Source organism: Ambystoma mexicanum, unplaced genomic scaffold (genome assembly GCF_040938575.1).
Source record: "Ambystoma mexicanum isolate Mex_15411 unplaced genomic scaffold, UKY_AmexF1_1 Mex_scaf34, whole genome shotgun sequence".
Classification (NCBI taxonomy): domain Eukaryota; kingdom Metazoa; phylum Chordata; class Amphibia; order Caudata; family Ambystomatidae; genus Ambystoma; species Ambystoma mexicanum.
In genome coordinates this window covers 1,783,170-1,800,082 of record NW_027182449.1, presented here as the reverse complement: position 1 = coordinate 1,800,082, position 16,913 = coordinate 1,783,170, and the positions used below count along the sequence as shown (strand labels likewise).

General features: G+C 62.3%; 16 non-coding genes across 16 annotated transcripts; all 16 read right to left on the bottom strand.

The window, feature by feature from the left end:
* Window positions 1–839: 839 nt before the first annotated feature.
* LOC138558442 (U1 spliceosomal RNA) lies at window positions 840–1,003 on the bottom strand. Its single transcript, XR_011298591.1, has one exon. It is a non-coding gene; the product is annotated as a U1 spliceosomal RNA (small nuclear RNA).
* Window positions 1,004–1,873: 870 nt separating this feature from the next.
* Window positions 1,874–2,037, bottom strand: LOC138558011 (U1 spliceosomal RNA). Its single transcript, XR_011298166.1, has one exon. It is a non-coding gene; the product is annotated as a U1 spliceosomal RNA (small nuclear RNA).
* Window positions 2,038–2,903: 866 nt separating this feature from the next.
* On the bottom strand, window positions 2,904–3,067 carry LOC138558436 (U1 spliceosomal RNA). The gene has a single exon (XR_011298585.1). It is a non-coding gene; the product is annotated as a U1 spliceosomal RNA (small nuclear RNA).
* Window positions 3,068–3,937: 870 nt separating this feature from the next.
* LOC138558010 (U1 spliceosomal RNA) lies at window positions 3,938–4,101 on the bottom strand. The gene has a single exon (XR_011298165.1). It is a non-coding gene; the product is annotated as a U1 spliceosomal RNA (small nuclear RNA).
* Window positions 4,102–4,967: 866 nt separating this feature from the next.
* Window positions 4,968–5,131, bottom strand: LOC138558009 (U1 spliceosomal RNA). The gene has a single exon (XR_011298164.1). It is a non-coding gene; the product is annotated as a U1 spliceosomal RNA (small nuclear RNA).
* Window positions 5,132–5,997: 866 nt separating this feature from the next.
* LOC138558293 (U1 spliceosomal RNA) lies at window positions 5,998–6,161 on the bottom strand. Its single transcript, XR_011298445.1, has one exon. It is a non-coding gene; the product is annotated as a U1 spliceosomal RNA (small nuclear RNA).
* Window positions 6,162–7,027: 866 nt separating this feature from the next.
* On the bottom strand, window positions 7,028–7,191 carry LOC138558441 (U1 spliceosomal RNA). The gene has a single exon (XR_011298590.1). It is a non-coding gene; the product is annotated as a U1 spliceosomal RNA (small nuclear RNA).
* An 870-nt stretch (window positions 7,192–8,061) lies between these two features.
* LOC138558008 (U1 spliceosomal RNA) lies at window positions 8,062–8,225 on the bottom strand. Its single transcript, XR_011298163.1, has one exon. It is a non-coding gene; the product is annotated as a U1 spliceosomal RNA (small nuclear RNA).
* Window positions 8,226–9,091: 866 nt separating this feature from the next.
* Window positions 9,092–9,255, bottom strand: LOC138558007 (U1 spliceosomal RNA). The gene has a single exon (XR_011298162.1). It is a non-coding gene; the product is annotated as a U1 spliceosomal RNA (small nuclear RNA).
* An 866-nt stretch (window positions 9,256–10,121) lies between these two features.
* LOC138558292 (U1 spliceosomal RNA) lies at window positions 10,122–10,285 on the bottom strand. The gene has a single exon (XR_011298444.1). It is a non-coding gene; the product is annotated as a U1 spliceosomal RNA (small nuclear RNA).
* An 865-nt stretch (window positions 10,286–11,150) lies between these two features.
* Window positions 11,151–11,314, bottom strand: LOC138558006 (U1 spliceosomal RNA). The gene has a single exon (XR_011298161.1). It is a non-coding gene; the product is annotated as a U1 spliceosomal RNA (small nuclear RNA).
* An 866-nt stretch (window positions 11,315–12,180) lies between these two features.
* On the bottom strand, window positions 12,181–12,344 carry LOC138558004 (U1 spliceosomal RNA). The gene has a single exon (XR_011298159.1). It is a non-coding gene; the product is annotated as a U1 spliceosomal RNA (small nuclear RNA).
* An 866-nt stretch (window positions 12,345–13,210) lies between these two features.
* Window positions 13,211–13,374, bottom strand: LOC138558291 (U1 spliceosomal RNA). Its single transcript, XR_011298443.1, has one exon. It is a non-coding gene; the product is annotated as a U1 spliceosomal RNA (small nuclear RNA).
* Window positions 13,375–14,240: 866 nt separating this feature from the next.
* LOC138558440 (U1 spliceosomal RNA) lies at window positions 14,241–14,404 on the bottom strand. The gene has a single exon (XR_011298589.1). It is a non-coding gene; the product is annotated as a U1 spliceosomal RNA (small nuclear RNA).
* An 866-nt stretch (window positions 14,405–15,270) lies between these two features.
* Window positions 15,271–15,434, bottom strand: LOC138558290 (U1 spliceosomal RNA). The gene has a single exon (XR_011298442.1). It is a non-coding gene; the product is annotated as a U1 spliceosomal RNA (small nuclear RNA).
* Window positions 15,435–16,300: 866 nt separating this feature from the next.
* On the bottom strand, window positions 16,301–16,464 carry LOC138558003 (U1 spliceosomal RNA). Its single transcript, XR_011298158.1, has one exon. It is a non-coding gene; the product is annotated as a U1 spliceosomal RNA (small nuclear RNA).
* Window positions 16,465–16,913: the final 449 nt, after the last annotated feature.

Sequence of the window (16,913 nt, the reverse complement as noted above, 5' to 3'; positions counted from 1 at the left end):
GGCCTGTTCTGGAAGCCCCGCTAAGCGAGGGTGAGAAGGCCGGCCCTGACCCAGCCCCAGCCCTCCCGGAAGCCCTGAGCGTCTGCGGAGCTGCCTGTCCCACGTGCAGGGGGAAGCTCCGGCAGGCAGAGCCCAGCAGAAGAGGCACATTGTGGCACAGTTCATGTCTCCCACCAGGCCCTGCTCGGCCTGAGATTTGCATAAATTCGGACCTGGCTGCCAGCCAGCAGGCCCAGTCGGAAAGCGAGCAGGCCTGGCGCAGTGGGCCCACTGGCCCGTCGGCCCCAGGCGGGTCCATGGCCCTCCTGAGCCGACAGGTCACCCCGCTTAACAAGAGCGTCTCGGGTGGGGTGCCCCCCGCCAGGACACGGCAAGGCCCGATCGTGCCCGATCGGTGCTCGGACGGGGCGGGCGGCAGCGGCGGCCGGGAGCCAGTTTCACCCCTGCCCCCAAAACCCCAGGAGCTGGCTGGGCCTTCCTTAGGTTGGAGGGCCTGGGCGCGAAAGCAGAGCCCGGGCAGGGCAGGCTGGCTTCAAGAACTACCGGGGCACCTGATATCATGGGGCGCACAAGTCTGGGGTTAGGCACCTGTGCACTTCACCCCTCCAGTGAATGCTGGCCCTCTTGACCGCAGCAACATTCAGGGGCCCAACCTACACATGACACACATGACTTTCACATTTTTTTATTTCACCAATCCATCAGGCCTGTGGACCCCTGAACGGCCCAGGGCTGGCCCTCTTGACTGCAGCAAAATAAACTCTGCTGCACGAGCTTGGGCCCTGTGTGCAAACAACCTGACTCGCACACTAAACTCTTTCTTTCTTTCACCAATAAATCAGGGGAAAGCGCGAACGCAGTCCCCCACTACCAGAAATAATGCAGTCGAGAATCCCGCATTTGGGGACATCGCAGGGGTCAGCAAATCCGATGTGCAATGGAGGAGTCTCACCCTGGGAGCTCTGCCTTGCTGATCACAGATGCTCCCCTGCCAGGTAAGTATGAGTTGCGAGCCAGAGGGCAGGGCTTGGGCCTGTTCTGGAAGCCCCGCTAAGCGAGGGTGAGAAGGCCGGCCCTGACCCAGCCCCAGCCCTCCCGGAAGCCCTGAGCGTCTGCGGAGCTGCCTGTCCCACGTGCAGGGGGAAGCTCCGGCAGGCAGAGCCCAGCAGAAGAGGCACATTGTGGCACAGTTCATGTCTCCCACCAGGCCCTGCTCGGCCTGAGATTTGCATAAATTCGGACCTGGCTGCCAGCCAGCAGGCCCAGTCGGAAAGCGAGCAGGCCTGGCGCAGTGGGCCCACTGGCCCGTCGGCCCCAGGCGGGTCCATGGCCCTCCTGAGCCGACAGGTCACCCCGCTTAACAAGAGCGTCTCGGGTGGGGTGCCCCCCGCCAGGACACGGCAAGGCCGTGAAGGCAAGGCCCGATCGGTGCTCGGACGGGGCGGGCGGCAGCGGCGGCCGGGAGCCAGTCTCACCCCTGCCCCCAAAACCCCAGGAGCTGGCCGGGCCTTCCTTAGGTTGGAGGGCCTGGGCGCGAAAGCAGAGCCCGGGCAGGGCAGGCTGGCTTCAAGAACTACCGGGGCACCTGATATCATGGGGCGCACAAGTCTGGGGTTAGGCACCTGTGCACTTCACCCCTCCAGTGAATGCTGGCCCTCTTGACCGCAGCAACATTCAGGGGCCCAACCTACACATGACACACATGACTTTCACATTTTTTTATTTCACCAATCCATCAGGCCTGTGGACCCCTGAACGGCCCAGGGCTGGCCCTCTTGACTGCAGCAAAATAAACTCTGCTGCACGAGCTTGGGCCCTGTGAGCAAACAACCTGACTCGCACACTAAACTCTTTCTTTCTTTCACCAATAAATCAGGGGAAAGCGCGAACGCAGTCCCCCACTACCAGAAATAATGCAGTCGAGAATCCCGCATTTGGGGACATCGCAGGGGTCAGCAAATCCGATGTGCAATGGATGAGCCTCACCCTGGGAGCTCTGCCTTGCTGATCACAGATGCTCCCCTGCCAGGTAAGTATGAGTTGCGAGCCAGAGGGCAGGGCTTGGGCCTGTTCTGGAAGCCCCGCTAAGCGAGGGTGAGAAGGCCGGCCCTGACCCAGCCCCAGCCCTCCCGGAAGCCCTGAGCGTCTGCGGAGCTGCCTGTCCCACGTGCAGGGGGAAGCTCCGGCAGGCAGAGCCCAGCAGAAGAGGCACATTGTGGCACAGTTCATGTCTCCCACCAGGCCCTGCTCGGCCTGAGATTTGCATAAATTCGGACCTGGCTGCCAGCCAGCAGGCCCAGTCGGAAAGCGAGCAGGCCTGGCGCAGTGGGCCCACTGGCCCGTCGGCCCCAGGCGGGTCCATGGCCCTCCTGAGCCGACAGGTCACCCCGCTTAACAAGAGCGTCTCGGGTGGGGTGCCCCCCGCCAGGACACGGCAAGGCCCGATCGTGCCCGATCGGTGCTCGGACGGGGCGGGCGGCAGCGGCGGCCGGGAGCCAGTTTCACCCCTGCCCCCAAAACCCCAGGAGCTGGCTGGGCCTTCCTTAGGTTGGAGGGCCTGGGCGCGAAAGCAGAGCCCGGGCAGGGCAGGCTGGCTTCAAGAACTACCGGGGCACCTGATATCATGGGGCGCACAAGTCTGGGGTTAGGCACCTGTGCACTTCACCCCTCCAGTGAATGCTGGCCCTCTTGACCGCAGCAACATTCAGGGGCCCAACCTACACATGACACACATGACTTTCACATTTTTTTATTTCACCAATCCATCAGGCCTGTGGACCCCTGAACGGCCCAGGGCTGGCCCTCTTGACTGCAGCAAAATAAACTCTGCTGCACGAGCTTGGGCCCTGTGAGCAAACAACCTGACTCGCACACTAAACTCTTTCTTTCTTTCACCAATAAATCAGGGGAAAGCGCGAACGCAGTCCCCCACTACCAGAAATAATGCAGTCGAGAATCCCGCATTTGGGGACATCGCAGGGGTCAGCAAATCCGATGTGCAATGGATGAGCCTCACCCTGTGAGCTCTGCCTTGCTGATCACAGATGCTCCCCTGCCAGGTAAGTATGAGTTGCGAGCCAGAGGGCAGGGCTTGGGCCTGTTCTGGAAGCCCCGCTAAGCGAGGGTGAGAAGGCCGGCCCTGACCCAGCCCCAGCCCTCCCGGAAGCCCTGAGCGTCTGCGGAGCTGCCTGTCCCACGTGCAGGGGGAAGCTCCGGCAGGCAGAGCCCAGCAGAAGAGGCACATTGTGGCACAGTTCATGTCTCCCACCAGGCCCTGCTCGGCCTGAGATTTGCATAAATTCGGACCTGGCTGCCAGCCAGCAGGCCCAGTCGGAAAGCGAGCAGGCCTGGCGCAGTGGGCCCACTGGCCCGTCGGCCCCAGGCGGGTCCATGGCCCTCCTGAGCCGACAGGTCACCCCGCTTAACAAGAGCGTCTCGGGTGGGGTGCCCCCCGCCAGGACACGGCAAGGCCGTGAAGGCAAGGCCCGATCGGTGCTCGGACGGGGCGGGCGGCAGCGGCGGCCGGGAGCCAGTCTCACCCCTGCCCCCAAAACCCCAGGAGCTGGCCGGGCCTTCCTTAGGTTGGAGGGCCTGGGCGCGAAAGCAGAGCCCGGGCAGGGCAGGCTGGCTTCAAGAACTACCGGGGCACCTGATATCATGGGGCGCACAAGTCTGGGGTTAGGCACCTGTGCACTTCACCCCTCCAGTGAATGCTGGCCCTCTTGACCGCAGCAACATTCAGGGGCCCAACCTACACATGACACACATGACTTTCACATTTTTTTATTTCACCAATCCATCAGGCCTGTGGACCCCTGAACGGCCCAGGGCTGGCCCTCTTGACTGCAGCAAAATAAACTCTGCTGCACGAGCTTGGGCCCTGTGAGCAAACAACCTGACTCGCACACTAAACTCTTTCTTTCTTTCACCAATAAATCAGGGGAAAGCGCGAACGCAGTCCCCCACTACCAGAAATAATGCAGTCGAGAATCCCGCATTTGGGGACATCGCAGGGGTCAGCAAATCCGATGTGCAATGGATGAGCCTCACCCTGGGAGCTCTGCCTTGCTGATCACAGATGCTCCCCTGCCAGGTAAGTATGAGTTGCGAGCCAGAGGGCAGGGCTTGGGCCTGTTCTGGAAGCCCCGCTAAGCGAGGGTGAGAAGGCCGGCCCTGACCCAGCCCCAGCCCTCCCGGAAGCCCTGAGCGTCTGCGGAGCTGCCTGTCCCACGTGCAGGGGGAAGCTCCGGCAGGCAGAGCCCAGCAGAAGAGGCACATTGTGGCACAGTTCATGTCTCCCACCAGGCCCTGCTCGGCCTGAGATTTGCATAAATTCGGACCTGGCTGCCAGCCAGCAGGCCCAGTCGGAAAGCGAGCAGGCCTGGCGCAGTGGGCCCACTGGCCCGTCGGCCCCAGGCGGGTCCATGGCCCTCCTGAGCCGACAGGTCACCCCGCTTAACAAGAGCGTCTCGGGTGGGGTGCCCCCCGCCAGGACACGGCAAGGCCCGATCGTGCCCGATCGGTGCTCGGACGGGGCGGGCGGCAGCGGCGGCCGGGAGCCAGTTTCACCCCTGCCCCCAAAACCCCAGGAGCTGGCTGGGCCTTCCTTAGGTTGGAGGGCCTGGGCGCGAAAGCAGAGCCCGGGCAGGGCAGGCTGGCTTCAAGAACTACCGGGGCACCTGATATCATGGGGCGCACAAGTCTGGGGTTAGGCACCTGTGCACTTCACCCCTCCAGTGAATGCTGGCCCTCTTGACCGCAGCAACATTCAGGGGCCCAACCTACACATGACACACATGACTTTCACATTTTTTTATTTCACCAATCCATCAGGCCTGTGGACCCCTGAACGGCCCAGGGCTGGCCCTCTTGACTGCAGCAAAATAAACTCTGCTGCACGAGCTTGGGCCCTGTGAGCAAACAACCTGACTCGCACACTAAACTCTTTCTTTCTTTCACCAATAAATCAGGGGAAAGCGCGAACGCAGTCCCCCACTACCAGAAATAATGCAGTCGAGAATCCCGCATTTGGGGACATCGCAGGGGTCAGCAAATCCGATGTGCAATGGATGAGCCTCACCCTGGGAGCTCTGCCTTGCTGATCACAGATGCTCCCCTGCCAGGTAAGTATGAGTTGCGAGCCAGAGGGCAGGGCTTGGGCCTGTTCTGGAAGCCCCGCTAAGCGAGGGTGAGAAGGCCGGCCCTGACCCAGCCCCAGCCCTCCCGGAAGCCCTGAGCGTCTGCGGAGCTGCCTGTCCCACGTGCAGGGGGAAGCTCCGGCAGGCAGAGCCCAGCAGAAGAGGCACATTGTGGCACAGTTCATGTCTCCCACCAGGCCCTGCTCGGCCTGAGATTTGCATAAATTCGGACCTGGCTGCCAGCCAGCAGGCCCAGTCGGAAAGCGAGCAGGCCTGGCGCAGTGGGCCCACTGGCCCGTCGGCCCCAGGCGGGTCCATGGCCCTCCTGAGCCGACAGGTCACCCCGCTTAACAAGAGCGTCTCGGGTGGGGTGCCCCCCGCCAGGACACGGCAAGGCCCGATCGTGCCCGATCGGTGCTCGGACGGGGCGGGCGGCAGCGGCGGCCGGGAGCCAGTTTCACCCCTGCCCCCAAAACCCCAGGAGCTGGCTGGGCCTTCCTTAGGTTGGAGGGCCTGGGCGCGAAAGCAGAGCCCGGGCAGGGCAGGCTGGCTTCAAGAACTACCGGGGCACCTGATATCATGGGGCGCACAAGTCTGGGGTTAGGCACCTGTGCACTTCACCCCTCCAGTGAATGCTGGCCCTCTTGACCGCAGCAACATTCAGGGGCCCAACCTACACATGACACACCTGACTTTCACATTTTTTTATTTCACCAATCCATCAGGCCTGTGGACCCCTGAACGGCCCAGGGCTGGCCCTCTTGACTGCAGCAAAATAAACTCTGCTGCACGAGCTTGGGCCCTGTGTGCAAACAACCTGACTCGCACACTAAACTCTTTCTTTCTTTCACCAATAAATCAGGGGAAAGCGCGAACGCAGTCCCCCACTACCAGAAATAATACAGTCGAGAATCCCGCATTTGGGGACATCGCAGGGGTCAGCAAATCCGATGTGCAATGGATGAGCCTCACCCTGGGAGCTCTGCCTTGCTGATCACAGATGCTCCCCTGCCAGGTAAGTATGAGTTGCGAGCCAGAGGGCAGGGCTTGGGCCTGTTCTGGAAGCCCCGCTAAGCGAGGGTGAGAAGGCCGGCCCTGACCCAGCCCCAGCCCTCCCGGAAGCCCTGAGCGTCTGCGGAGCTGCCTGTCCCACGTGCAGGGGGAAGCTCCGGCAGGCAGAGCCCAGCAGAAGAGGCACATTGTGGCACAGTTCATGTCTCCCACCAGGCCCTGCTCGGCCTGAGATTTGCATAAATTCGGACCTGGCTGCCAGCCAGCAGGCCCAGTCGGAAAGCGAGCAGGCCTGGCGCAGTGGGCCCACTGGCCCGTCGGCCCCAGGCGGGTCCATGGCCCTCCTGAGCCGACAGGTCACCCCGCTTAACAAGAGCGTCTCGGGTGGGGTGCCCCCCGCCAGGACACGGCAAGGCCCGATCGTGCCCGATCGGTGCTCGGACGGGGCGGGCGGCAGCGGCGGCCGGGAGCCAGTTTCACCCCTGCCCCCAAAACCCCAGGAGCTGGCTGGGCCTTCCTTAGGTTGGAGGGCCTGGGCGCGAAAGCAGAGCCCGGGCAGGGCAGGCTGGCTTCAAGAACTACCGGGGCACCTGATATCATGGGGCGCACAAGTCTGGGGTTAGGCACCTGTGCACTTCACCCCTCCAGTGAATGCTGGCCCTCTTGACCGCAGCAACATTCAGGGGCCCAACCTACACATGACACACATGACTTTCACATTTTTTTATTTCACCAATCCATCAGGCCTGTGGACCCCTGAACGGCCCAGGGCTGGCCCTCTTGACTGCAGCAAAATAAACTCTGCTGCACGAGCTTGGGCCCTGTGTGCAAACAACCTGACTCGCACACTAAACTCTTTCTTTCTTTCACCAATAAATCAGGGGAAAGCGCGAACGCAGTCCCCCACTACCAGAAATAATGCAGTCGAGAATCCCGCATTTGGGGACATCGCAGGGGTCAGCAAATCCGATGTGCAATGGAGGAGTCTCACCCTGGGAGCTCTGCCTTGCTGATCACAGATGCTCCCCTGCCAGGTAAGTATGAGTTGCGAGCCAGAGGGCAGGGCTTGGGCCTGTTCTGGAAGCCCCGCTAAGCGAGGGTGAGAAGGCCGGCCCTGACCCAGCCCCAGCCCTCCCGGAAGCCCTGAGCGTCTGCGGAGCTGCCTGTCCCACGTGCAGGGGGAAGCTCCGGCAGGCAGAGCCCAGCAGAAGAGGCACATTGTGGCACAGTTCATGTCTCCCACCAGGCCCTGCTCGGCCTGAGATTTGCATAAATTCGGACCTGGCTGCCAGCCAGCAGGCCCAGTCGGAAAGCGAGCAGGCCTGGCGCAGTGGGCCCACTGGCCCGTCGGCCCCAGGCGGGTCCATGGCCCTCCTGAGCCGACAGGTCACCCCGCTTAACAAGAGCGTCTCGGGTGGGGTGCCCCCCGCCAGGACACGGCAAGGCCGTGAAGGCAAGGCCCGATCGGTGCTCGGACGGGGCGGGCGGCAGCGGCGGCCGGGAGCCAGTCTCACCCCTGCCCCCAAAACCCCAGGAGCTGGCCGGGCCTTCCTTAGGTTGGAGGGCCTGGGCGCGAAAGCAGAGCCCGGGCAGGGCAGGCTGGCTTCAAGAACTACCGGGGCACCTGATATCATGGGGCGCACAAGTCTGGGGTTAGGCACCTGTGCACTTCACCCCTCCAGTGAATGCTGGCCCTCTTGACCGCAGCAACATTCAGGGGCCCAACCTACACATGACACACATGACTTTCACATTTTTTTATTTCACCAATCCATCAGGCCTGTGGACCCCTGAACGGCCCAGGGCTGGCCCTCTTGACTGCAGCAAAATAAACTCTGCTGCACGAGCTTGGGCCCTGTGAGCAAACAACCTGACTCGCACACTAAACTCTTTCTTTCTTTCACCAATAAATCAGGGGAAAGCGCGAACGCAGTCCCCCACTACCAGAAATAATGCAGTCGAGAATCCCGCATTTGGGGACATCGCAGGGGTCAGCAAATCCGATGTGCAATGGATGAGCCTCACCCTGGGAGCTCTGCCTTGCTGATCACAGATGCTCCCCTGCCAGGTAAGTATGAGTTGCGAGCCAGAGGGCAGGGCTTGGGCCTGTTCTGGAAGCCCCGCTAAGCGAGGGTGAGAAGGCCGGCCCTGACCCAGCCCCAGCCCTCCCGGAAGCCCTGAGCGTCTGCGGAGCTGCCTGTCCCACGTGCAGGGGGAAGCTCCGGCAGGCAGAGCCCAGCAGAAGAGGCACATTGTGGCACAGTTCATGTCTCCCACCAGGCCCTGCTCGGCCTGAGATTTGCATAAATTCGGACCTGGCTGCCAGCCAGCAGGCCCAGTCGGAAAGCGAGCAGGCCTGGCGCAGTGGGCCCACTGGCCCGTCGGCCCCAGGCGGGTCCATGGCCCTCCTGAGCCGACAGGTCACCCCGCTTAACAAGAGCGTCTCGGGTGGGGTGCCCCCCGCCAGGACACGGCAAGGCCCGATCGTGCCCGATCGGTGCTCGGACGGGGCGGGCGGCAGCGGCGGCCGGGAGCCAGTTTCACCCCTGCCCCCAAAACCCCAGGAGCTGGCTGGGCCTTCCTTAGGTTGGAGGGCCTGGGCGCGAAAGCAGAGCCCGGGCAGGGCAGGCTGGCTTCAAGAACTACCGGGGCACCTGATATCATGGGGCGCACAAGTCTGGGGTTAGGCACCTGTGCACTTCACCCCTCCAGTGAATGCTGGCCCTCTTGACCGCAGCAACATTCAGGGGCCCAACCTACACATGACACACATGACTTTCACATTTTTTTATTTCACCAATCCATCAGGCCTGTGGACCCCTGAACGGCCCAGGGCTGGCCCTCTTGACTGCAGCAAAATAAACTCTGCTGCACGAGCTTGGGCCCTGTGAGCAAACAACCTGACTCGCACACTAAACTCTTTCTTTCTTTCACCAATAAATCAGGGGAAAGCGCGAACGCAGTCCCCCACTACCAGAAATAATGCAGTCGAGAATCCCGCATTTGGGGACATCGCAGGGGTCAGCAAATCCGATGTGCAATGGATGAGCCTCACCCTGGGAGCTCTGCCTTGCTGATCACAGATGCTCCCCTGCCAGGTAAGTATGAGTTGCGAGCCAGAGGGCAGGGCTTGGGCCTGTTCTGGAAGCCCCGCTAAGCGAGGGTGAGAAGGCCGGCCCTGACCCAGCCCCAGCCCTCCCGGAAGCCCTGAGCGTCTGCGGAGCTGCCTGTCCCACGTGCAGGGGGAAGCTCCGGCAGGCAGAGCCCAGCAGAAGAGGCACATTGTGGCACAGTTCATGTCTCCCACCAGGCCCTGCTCGGCCTGAGATTTGCATAAATTCGGACCTGGCTGCCAGCCAGCAGGCCCAGTCGGAAAGCGAGCAGGCCTGGCGCAGTGGGCCCACTGGCCCGTCGGCCCCAGGCGGGTCCATGGCCCTCCTGAGCCGACAGGTCACCCCGCTTAACAAGAGCGTCTCGGGTGGGGTGCCCCCCGCCAGGACACGGCAAGGCCCGATCGTGCCCGATCGGTGCTCGGACGGGGCGGGCGGCAGCGGCGGCCGGGAGCCAGTTTCACCCCTGCCCCCAAAACCCCAGGAGCTGGCTGGGCCTTCCTTAGGTTGGAGGGCCTGGGCGCGAAAGCAGAGCCCGGGCAGGGCAGGCTGGCTTCAAGAACTACCGGGGCACCTGATATCATGGGGCGCACAAGTCTGGGGTTAGGCACCTGTGCACTTCACCCCTCCAGTGAATGCTGGCCCTCTTGACCGCAGCAACATTCAGGGGCCCAACCTACACATGACACACATGACTTTCACATTTTTTTATTTCACCAATCCATCAGGCCTGTGGACCCCTGAACGGCCCAGGGCTGGCCCTCTTGACTGCAGCAAAATAAACTCTGCTGCACGAGCTTGGGCCCTGTGTGCAAACAACCTGACTCGCACACTAAACTCTTTCTTTCTTTCACCAATAAATCAGGGGAAAGCGCGAACGCAGTCCCCCACTACCAGAAATAATACAGTCGAGAATCCCGCATTTGGGGACATCGCAGGGGTCAGCAAATCCGATGTGCAATGGATGAGCCTCACCCTGGGAGCTCTGCCTTGCTGATCACAGATGCTCCCCTGCCAGGTAAGTATGAGTTGCGAGCCAGAGGGCAGGGCTTGGGCCTGTTCTGGAAGCCCCGCTAAGCGAGGGTGAGAAGGCCGGCCCTGACCCAGCCCCAGCCCTCCCGGAAGCCCTGAGCGTCTGCGGAGCTGCCTGTCCCACGTGCAGGGGGAAGCTCCGGCAGGCAGAGCCCAGCAGAAGAGGCACATTGTGGCACAGTTCATGTCTCCCACCAGGCCCTGCTCGGCCTGAGATTTGCATAAATTCGGACCTGGCTGCCAGCCAGCAGGCCCAGTCGGAAAGCGAGCAGGCCTGGCGCAGTGGGCCCACTGGCCCGTCGGCCCCAGGCGGGTCCATGGCCCTCCTGAGCCGACAGGTCACCCCGCTTAACAAGAGCGTCTCGGGTGGGGTGCCCCCCGCCAGGACACGGCAAGGCCCGATCGTGCCCGATCGGTGCTCGGACGGGGCGGGCGGCAGCGGCGGCCGGGAGCCAGTTTCACCCCTGCCCCCAAAACCCCAGGAGCTGGCTGGGCCTTCCTTAGGTTGGAGGGCCTGGGCGCGAAAGCAGAGCCCGGGCAGGGCAGGCTGGCTTCAAGAACTACCGGGGCACCTGATATCATGGGGCGCACAAGTCTGGGGTTAGGCACCTGTGCACTTCACCCCTCCAGTGAATGCTGGCCCTCTTGACCGCAGCAACATTCAGGGGCCCAACCTACACATGACACACATGACTTTCACATTTTTTTATTTCACCAATCCATCAGGCCTGTGGACCCCTGAACGGCCCAGGGCTGGCCCTCTTGACTGCAGCAAAATAAACTCTGCTGCACGAGTTGGGCCCTGTGTGCAAACAACCTGACTCGCACACTAAACTCTTTCTTTCTTTCACCAATAAATCAGGGGAAAGCGCGAACGCAGTCCCCCACTACCAGAAATAATGCAGTCGAGAATCCCGCATTTGGGGACATCGCAGGGGTCAGCAAATCCGATGTGCAATGGATGAGCCTCACCCTGGGAGCTCTGCCTTGCTGATCACAGATGCTCCCCTGCCAGGTAAGTATGAGTTGCGAGCCAGAGGGCAGGGCTTGGGCCTGTTCTGGAAGCCCCGCTAAGCGAGGGTGAGAAGGCCGGCCCTGACCCAGCCCCAGCCCTCCCGGAAGCCCTGAGCGTCTGCGGAGCTGCCTGTCCCACGTGCAGGGGGAAGCTCCGGCAGGCAGAGCCCAGCAGAAGAGGCACATTGTGGCACAGTTCATGTCTCCCACCAGGCCCTGCTCGGCCTGAGATTTGCATAAATTCGGACCTGGCTGCCAGCCAGCAGGCCCAGTCGGAAAGCGAGCAGGCCTGGCGCAGTGGGCCCACTGGCCCGTCGGCCCCAGGCGGGTCCATGGCCCTCCTGAGCCGACAGGTCACCCCGCTTAACAAGAGCGTCTCGGGTGGGGTGCCCCCCGCCAGGACACGGCAAGGCCCGATCGTGCCCGATCGGTGCTCGGACGGGGCGGGCGGCAGCGGCGGCCGGGAGCCAGTTTCACCCCTGCCCCCAAAACCCCAGGAGCTGGCTGGGCCTTCCTTAGGTTGGAGGGCCTGGGCGCGAAAGCAGAGCCCGGGCAGGGCAGGCTGGCTTCAAGAACTACCGGGGCACCTGATATCATGGGGCGCACAAGTCTGGGGTTAGGCACCTGTGCACTTCACCCCTCCAGTGAATGCTGGCCCTCTTGACCGCAGCAACATTCAGGGGCCCAACCTACACATGACACACATGACTTTCACATTTTTTTATTTCACCAATCCATCAGGCCTGTGGACCCCTGAACGGCCCAGGGCTGGCCCTCTTGACTGCAGCAAAATAAACTCTGCTGCACGAGCTTGGGCCCTGTGAGCAAACAACCTGACTCGCACACTAAACTCTTTCTTTCTTTCACCAATAAATCAGGGGAAAGCGCGAACGCAGTCCCCCACTACCAGAAATAATGCAGTCGAGAATCCCGCATTTGGGGACATCGCAGGGGTCAGCAAATCCGATGTGCAATGGATGAGCCTCACCCTGGGAGCTCTGCCTTGCTGATCACAGATGCTCCCCTGCCAGGTAAGTATGAGTTGCGAGCCAGAGGGCAGGGCTTGGGCCTGTTCTGGAAGCCCCGCTAAGCGAGGGTGAGAAGGCCGGCCCTGACCCAGCCCCAGCCCTCCCGGAAGCCCTGAGCGTCTGCGGAGCTGCCTGTCCCACGTGCAGGGGGAAGCTCCGGCAGGCAGAGCCCAGCAGAAGAGGCACATTGTGGCACAGTTCATGTCTCCCACCAGGCCCTGCTCGGCCTGAGATTTGCATAAATTCGGACCTGGCTGCCAGCCAGCAGGCCCAGTCGGAAAGCGAGCAGGCCTGGCGCAGTGGGCCCACTGGCCCGTCGGCCCCAGGCGGGTCCATGGCCCTCCTGAGCCGACAGGTCACCCCGCTTAACAAGAGCGTCTCGGGTGGGGTGCCCCCCGCCAGGACACGGCAAGGCCCGATCGTGCCCGATCGGTGCTCGGACGGGGCGGGCGGCAGCGGCGGCCGGGAGCCAGTTTCACCCCTGCCCCCAAAACCCCAGGAGCTGGCTGGGCCTTCCTTAGGTTGGAGGGCCTGGGCGCGAAAGCAGAGCCCGGGCAGGGCAGGCTGGCTTCAAGAACTACCGGGGCACCTGATATCATGGGGCGCACAAGTCTGGGGTTAGGCACCTGTGCACTTCACCCCTCCAGTGAATGCTGGCCCTCTTGACCGCAGCAACATTCAGGGGCCCAACCTACACATGACACACATGACTTTCACATTTTTTTATTTCACCAATCCATCAGGCCTGTGGACCCCTGAACGGCCCAGGGCTGGCCCTCTTGACTGCAGCAAAATAAACTCTGCTGCACGAGCTTGGGCCCTGTGTGCAAACAACCTGACTCGCACACTAAACTCTTTCTTTCTTTCACCAATAAATCAGGGGAAAGCGCGAACGCAGTCCCCCACTACCAGAAATAATACAGTCGAGAATCCCGCATTTGGGGACATCGCAGGGGTCAGCAAATCCGATGTGCAATGGATGAGCCTCACCCTGGGAGCTCTGCCTTGCTGATCACAGATGCTCCCCTGCCAGGTAAGTATGAGTTGCGAGCCAGAGGGCAGGGCTTGGGCCTGTTCTGGAAGCCCCGCTAAGCGAGGGTGAGAAGGCCGGCCCTGACCCAGCCCCAGCCCTCCCGGAAGCCCTGAGCGTCTGCGGAGCTGCCTGTCCCACGTGCAGGGGGAAGCTCCGGCAGGCAGAGCCCAGCAGAAGAGGCACATTGTGGCACAGTTCATGTCTCCCACCAGGCCCTGCTCGGCCTGAGATTTGCATAAATTCGGACCTGGCTGCCAGCCAGCAGGCCCAGTCGGAAAGCGAGCAGGCCTGGCGCAGTGGGCCCACTGGCCCGTCGGCCCCAGGCGGGTCCATGGCCCTCCTGAGCCGACAGGTCACCCCGCTTAACAAGAGCGTCTCGGGTGGGGTGCCCCCCGCCAGGACACGGCAAGGCCCGATCGTGCCCGATCGGTGCTCGGACGGGGCGGGCGGCAGCGGCGGCCGGGAGCCAGTCTCACCCCTGCCCCCAAAACCCCAGGAGCTGGCTGGGCCTTCCTTAGGTTGGAGGGCCTGGGCGCGAAAGCAGAGCCCGGGCAGGGCAGGCTGGCTTCAAGAACTACCGGGGCACCTGATATCATGGGGCGCACAAGTCTGGGGTTAGGCACCTGTGCACTTCACCCCTCCAGTGAATGCTGGCCCTCTTGACCGCAGCAACATTCAGGGGCCCAACCTACACATGACACACATGACTTTCACATTTTTTTATTTCACCAATCCATCAGGCCTGTGGACCCCTGAACGGCCCAGGGCTGGCCCTCTTGACTGCAGCAAAATAAACTCTGCTGCACGAGCTTGGGCCCTGTGTGCAAACAACCTGACTCGCACACTAAACTCTTTCTTTCTTTCACCAATAAATCAGGGGAAAGCGCGAACGCAGTCCCCCACTACCAGAAATAATGCAGTCGAGAATCCCGCATTTGGGGACATCGCAGGGGTCAGCAAATCCGATGTGCAATGGAGGAGTCTCACCCTGGGAGCTCTGCCTTGCTGATCACAGATGCTCCCCTGCCAGGTAAGTATGAGTTGCGAGCCAGAGGGCAGGGCTTGGGCCTGTTCTGGAAGCCCCGCTAAGCGAGGGTGAGAAGGCCGGCCCTGACCCAGCCCCAGCCCTCCCGGAAGCCCTGAGCGTCTGCGGAGCTGCCTGTCCCACGTGCAGGGGGAAGCTCCGGCAGGCAGAGCCCAGCAGAAGAGGCACATTGTGGCACAGTTCATGTCTCCCACCAGGCCCTGCTCGGCCTGAGATTTGCATAAATTCGGACCTGGCTGCCAGCCAGCAGGCCCAGTCGGAAAGCGAGCAGGCCTGGCGCAGTGGGCCCACTGGCCCGTCGGCCCCAGGCGGGTCCATGGCCCTCCTGAGCCGACAGGTCACCCCGCTTAACAAGAGCGTCTCGGGTGGGGTGCCCCCCGCCAGGACACGGCAAGGCCCGATCGTGCCCGATCGGTGCTCGGACGGGGCGGGCGGCAGCGGCGGCCGGGAGCCAGTTTCACCCCTGCCCCCAAAACCCCAGGAGCTGGCTGGGCCTTCCTTAGGTTGGAGGGCCTGGGCGCGAAAGCAGAGCCCGGGCAGGGCAGGCTGGCTTCAAGAACTACCGGGGCACCTGATATCATGGGGCGCACAAGTCTGGGGTTAGGCACCTGTGCACTTCACCCCTCCAGTGAATGCTGGCCCTCTTGACCGCAGCAACATTCAGGGGCCCAACCTACACATGACACACATGACTTTCACATTTTTTTATTTCACCAATCCATCAGGCCTGTGGACCCCTGAACGGCCCAGGGCTGGCCCTCTTGACTGCAGCAAAATAAACTCTGCTGCACGAGCTTGGGCCCTGTGTGCAAACAACCTGACTCGCACACTAAACTCTTTCTTTCTTTCACCAATAAATCAGGGGAAAGCGCGAACGCAGTCCCCCACTACCAGAAATAATACAGTCGAGAATCCCGCATTTGGGGACATCGCAGGGGTCAGCAAATCCGATGTGCAATGGATGAGCCTCACCCTGGGAGCTCTGCCTTGCTGATCACAGATGCTCCCCTGCCAGGTAAGTATGAGTTGCGAGCCAGAGGGCAGGGCTTGGGCCTGTTCTGGAAGCCCCGCTAAGCGAGGGTGAGAAGGCCGGCCCTGACCCAGCCCCAGCCCTCCCGGAAGCCCTGAGCGTCTGCGGAGCTGCCTGTCCCACGTGCAGGGGGAAGCTCCGGCAGGCAGAGCCCAGCAGAAGAGGCACATTGTGGCACAGTTCATGTCTCCCACCAGGCCCTGCTCGGCCTGAGATTTGCATAAATTCGGACCTGGCTGCCAGCCAGCAGGCCCAGTCGGAAAGCGAGCAGGCCTGGCGCAGTGGGCCCACTGGCCCGTCGGCCCCAGGCGGGTCCATGGCCCTCCTGAGCCGACAGGTCACCCCGCTTAACAAGAGCGTCTCGGGTGGGGTGCCCCCCGCCAGGACACGGCAAGGCCCGATCGTGCCCGATCGGTGCTCGGACGGGGCGGGCGGCAGCGGCGGCCGGGAGCCAGTTTCACCCCTGCCCCCAAAACCCCAGGAGCTGGCTGGGCCTTCCTTAGGTTGGAGGGCCTGGGCGCGAAAGCAGAGCCCGGGCAGGGCAGGCTGGCTTCAAGAACTACCGGGGCACCTGATATCATGGGGCGCACAAGTCTGGGGTTAGGCACCTGTGCACTTCACCCCTCCAGTGAATGCTGGCCCTCTTGACCGCAGCAACATTCAGGGGCCCAACCTACACATGACACACATGACTTTCACATTTTTTTATTTCACCAATCCATCAGGCCTGTGGACCCCTGAACGGCCCAGGGCTGGCCCTCTTGACTGCAGCAAAATAAACTCTGCTGCACGAGCTTGGGCCCTGTGTGCAAACAACCTGACTCGCACACTAAACTCTTTCTTTCTTTCACCAATAAATCAGGGGAAAGCGCGAACGCAGTCCCCCACTACCAGAAATAATGCAGTCGAGAATCCCGCATTTGGGGACATCGCAGGGGTCAGCAAATCCGATGTGCAATGGATGAGCCTCACCCTGGGAGCTCTGCCTTGCTGATCACAGATGCTCCCCTGCCAGGTAAGTATGAGTTGCGAGCCAGAGGGCAGGGCTTGGGCCTGTTCTGGAAGCCCCGCTAAGCGAGGGTGAGAAGGCCGGCCCTGACCCAGCCCCAGCCCTCCCGGAAGCCCTGAGCGTCTGCGGAGCTGCCTGTCCCACGTGCAGGGGGAAGCTCCGGCAGGCAGAGCCCAGCAGAAGAGGCACATTGTGGCACAGTTCATGTCTCCCACCAGGCCCTGCTCGGCCTGAGATTTGCATAAATTCGGACCTGGCTGCCAGCCAGCAGGCCCAGTCGGAAAGCGAGCAGGCCTGGCGCAGTGGGCCCACTGGCCCGTCGGCCCCAGGCGGGTCCATGGCCCTCCTGAGCCGACAGGTCACCCCGCTTAACAAGAGCGTCTCGGGTGGGGTGCCCCCCGCCAGGACACGGCAAGGCCCGATCGTGCCCGATCGGTGCTCGGACGGGGCGGGCGGCAGCGGC